We start from the raw sequence: 4,456 nt of genomic DNA, 5'->3' as shown, positions 1-4,456 counted from the left end.
TGGGCCTCTGTGTGCGTGGGCCCTGTGTGCGCATGCGCACTCCTCAGAGGTGTGAACGCATGCGGTAGCTGCCCACCTGACAGGATGAGTGTGGGTGTGTGTAGGTATTGGTGTGTTCCCAGAAGAGATAGCAGAGGCAAGATAGGCAAACTGCGTGAGTGTGAGAGCACGGCCCGAGGCACACACACACACACACACACACACACGAGCGTGTATGCAGCTGCTTCTGACGTCCACCTTGTGTTTTTCTTGAAGCTTCTCAAAGGTCGTGATTTGGCCGTCCAGAGGAACGGCGACCTTTCTTCCCCACACACATCGAACATGTCGTCTTCTTTTATTCTTTATGAGGAGCTGAGGACGGGTTTGAGCAGCATGGCAATTTGTCAATCAATCTCAAAGGAGAAGGGGACCCCTCTGCATAATTTTACACCCAGCATCCAATGCGACCTTGGGCTGTGCATTGAACTGAGACAGCCAGGAAGGAGTTTTGCAGGCATGTCAAGCCCACACCTCCTCCTAGCACCCAGACATCTCTACTCCAACGTACCATCAGACAGGCCAAGGAAGCTGTGCCTAGAGCGGAGAGCCTCGTGCTCCTAAATCAATGATTCTCAACCCATGGCTCCCAACCCACACAGGGGCTGCATATCAGATAGCCTGCAGGTAAGATACTTACACTGTGATTCGTAACAGTAGCAAATTGTACTTAGGAAGTAGCAATGAAATAAAGTCATGGTTGGGCGTCACCACAACACGAGGAACTGTATCAAAGGTCGCAGCTTTAGGAAGGTTGAGAACCGCCAGAACTCTTTCTCATTCCTAGGCAGCCTGCTTCTTCAGTTCCCTCCAACCCTAAGCTTCTCCAGGCCTGACTGGGCTATGGCTGCTTCCGGCACACCGGCCATAATAATATTCCTTTGTTCTCCCTTAGAATCCATTCAGTCATCCAATACATAAGTGCTTCAAATCTGGCATGGCTCTGCCCAGGGGCAAGCAAGGATGGAGTCCAATAGCATGGGCCAGTCCCCACCTTGGGGACATCAGACATATCTGAACCTCCCTCTGTCTTCCCAGGTTGGCTCAGGTAGCTGCCTTTTACTTAAGTAGCCAACCCTGAGCCTGCGTGAAGAACCACTGATCCCTTTCCTTCTTCTCTGCACTCACTCTGCACATCGTTCCACACTGGAGTCACCTCCTCCGGACTGTCCCCCTCTCTGTCTCGTTCTGCTACACTAAACCACTCAGTCCTGCTCACCTGCAGACCCCAGCCCCATGCACAGACAGCGCCTGGCTCCTAACAGACCCTGAAAATGTTTGCACACCTGCTAGAACCGTCAGTCTCAGCCAGAGAAAAGGCAAGGTGCTTTTCTCTGCATACGCAATGTCATCGTTATCGATTAATTAATTATTGTTGCCATAGCAACCTTCCGCTTTCTTTGGGCATTTATAGCTGTTACTTTATTCTCCTAACAACTCTATGAAGCAGGTGGATTCTCCCCAGCTAGCCGAGGGTCAGAGAGGTTTAGCAACCCCTCCGAGGTCACAGAGCTAGAAGGAGACAGTGATTGGTCTGAAGCCATGCTCACTACTGGCCTTTTCCAGCCTGCCCACATAGCAAGTTTTACATTTCTGTTTCACCCTTAACCGTTATCTCAGGGCTCTAGATAGGGACCCTGGGCCGGCCTCTTTCTTGACCAGCTTAAGAGCCCTTCCCTGAAGAACCCCCTTACCCCTAGAACTAGCCACTTTGGGGAGTGACTTTGCCTGAGGCTGAATTATGGAAATCAGCTGTCAATTATCCCGGGTGGCTGCGTAAAAGAATTACCGCAACAGTCACGGAGAAAAGAAAACTTCGTTCTCACCACCTACCAGTAAAAGCTAATTCAGAATAACTCCATTTAACAGTTATTTTATGCTGAAATACCGAATACCTCAGGGAGTCTTTTAGGGATTTTATAGTCTCTTTATTTATAAATGATTCATGCTGCATTTTCAGAAAAACCTACAATTAGTGTGGGTAGCATAGAAGCTCCTTGGGGAAAGGTAAAAAAAAAGAAAGAAAGAAAGAAAGAAAGAAAAGAAAAAGAAAGGAGAAAAAGAAATAGAAAGGTAAAACAAGAAAAGGAAAGAAAGGAAAAGAAAATGGGTGTGAGGTCCTGCTCATTCCCACCCCATCCCCCCACCCGCAGACTGCCGACCGCCTTTGTTTTTCCAGCGGCCTAGAGTGAGGTGGAGCAAGGAGGCCAGGGTATTTCCTCTAACCTTCTGACGCATGCTCCTTTGACAGTATTTGTTCATCAGCCCACGAGAGTCTTTTAAGGCGCGTGACACTTCGGCACGTGCTCCCAGGCCTGAGGAAGTTTAAAGAGCTCAGAGCCGCTCCTCACTAAACTTACCTCAGCACGGAAAGGAGCCTCGTGAGGCATCTGTGGTCTGGGCAGCCGGAGCCAAGGATTATGGAGCAAAGGAAAGACATAGACTCCAGATCTAGAACCATCTAAGAGAGCGCTTAGACCAGATAGGCTCAAGGTTCCCTGCTGGAGGAGGGGAAGGGACCCGGGGGGGGGGGGGGAGCAGGGGCGTGGGAGGGGCATGGTAGGGGAGGGAGAAGTGGGGCAGGGAGGGGAGCCAGCCACCTGTGGGGCCTTGTCACTCCCTCATTCCCTGCATGGTTTGGTTTGGTTTTTTAACTCTTATTGGTTCTTTGTGAATTTCCCATCATGCACCTCAATCCCACGACTCTCTCCCTCCCCCTCCCCCATCCTCCCCTTCCGTTCATACCCATCCTCCACCCTTACAACCTCCCCTCCAACAGAGAAAAAAAAATCTCGCTAATGAAACTGTAGTGTGTTCGTGTGTCCCACAGTATAGCCTTTTGTCCATCCTTCTTTGCTTGCAAATGTTCATGGCAGTGACTTGTCAGCTGGTGTGAGGCCTTTGGTTTCTGCTGCTCTATCCATACTGGAATCTCACTGGCATCCCCTTCCTCTCAGATAGCCTGTTGCTCTGTGTCATGGAGATCCTGTAGTTTTGGATATATAGGACCCAGCAGTTCATCGACGGGGTAGATGTTGGGCTGGCCAATTCAGAGCCCTGGGCCTAGGCCTGAGACCTATCTGAGTTGGTCAGCACACAGGCCCTCCCACTCTCACACCCTCAGGCTGGCTCAATGCAAACCCCGCCATGAGGGACAGCTCTATTGTGCTGCCCAGGCAAGGTACAGGGCCCCTTTCCAAAGTGCTGCTGCTGGTGAAGGACAGGGCCAACTCTCCTGCTCCCATGACCCCAAGGGCCAGCTCTCCCACCTACCATAGGTGCTGAGGGACAAGGGAAGGGGAGGGTGTCTCTCCCTCGCCCATGCCACCTCATGGGAGACAAGTGGTTGAACCAGCTCTCTCAGGCAGTGTGCAAGGCCCACTCTCCCAAGTACTGCCATTAGAGGTGGGGTCAGCCCTCCTGATCTCCTGCCTCCAGAGCCAGCTCTCCCATGAGTCCCAGGTTGGGGTGGGGCCAGTTCTGAACAGTCCTCAGTGGCAACATGTCCCCAAGTGGCAGCTCAGACTAGGAACATCTGTCTGGTCTCTGGTGGTGACAGACCCCTGCTGGTCAGAGCCATGGATCCAGACATGACCCCCAATGGCAGCACAGGCCAGGGCCCCACCATGGTCCCAGGTAGCATCACTGGGTACTCACATCACTACCCTCGAATCTCCAGTTCTGCCTCTCTTCGTTGTGCCCAAATCCTTCTGTTTCTCTTTCTCTCTCATTTCTCCACCATTTAGTTGCTCCTCTCAGAGGTGCCCAGGGTCTCTGAGTGTCTAGGGACATCTCAGGAGTGGTCTCAGAATGCTGTGCCTCTGGGCAGGGATCATCTCTGGCAATGTCTGCCCCTCCAGGCCTGTCTAGTCTGGTGGTCATCTCAGGCTAGCTGTCTGCCCCAGGCCCATGGCACCCATCTGGTGGTTGTCTGAAGTTCACCCAGTCTGCCCGAGTGCTTTGTGAGGGTCGTCTGTCTTGGGTCCTGCCCAGGGCCTCGGGTCCAAGGTGGGGTTTCTCTAGTCTCCCCATCCTGGGAGCCTGTCAGGCTTGCCTAGCACCCGACTGCTGGTCATCTCAGACAAGTTTCCTGGCAGGGCCCGCTGATGCCAGGCTCACTTTTTTCGGGGAATGTTAGACTACTATTCAGAGGTTCTTAGGTCAGACAGCTGAGCATAGACAGCCTCTCCCTCTCTGCCACCTCCAGGGGCAATCATTGTTTGGTCTTTTGGGGCATCTCCTCTGTGTCATGTGTGATGTTTCTGGATCCAGGAGAGTCTGGTCTAATGGAAAGATGATCACAGACAGCCCCACAGCAGACAATGGGACAGAGTTCACACACGGGAAACTGAGATGGCCAAAGGGTGCCGCAGTCTCAGGAGAAACGATGTCTAAGCAGAAAGGTGAGGGTGAACAGACC

General features: G+C 52.3%; 1 pseudogene; it reads right to left on the bottom strand.

Annotated features, from left to right (window-relative positions):
* Positions 1-4,166: 4,166 nt before the first annotated feature.
* On the bottom strand, positions 4,167-4,250 carry LOC116906477 (annotated as a pseudogene).
* Positions 4,251-4,456: the final 206 nt, after the last annotated feature.

Source organism: Rattus rattus, chromosome 7, assembly GCF_011064425.1.
Source record: "Rattus rattus isolate New Zealand chromosome 7, Rrattus_CSIRO_v1, whole genome shotgun sequence".
Taxonomy (NCBI): Eukaryota; Metazoa; Chordata; class Mammalia; order Rodentia; family Muridae; genus Rattus; species Rattus rattus.
Note: the sequence above shows the minus strand (reverse complement) of the source record. Positions and strands in the feature narration are given on the sequence as shown.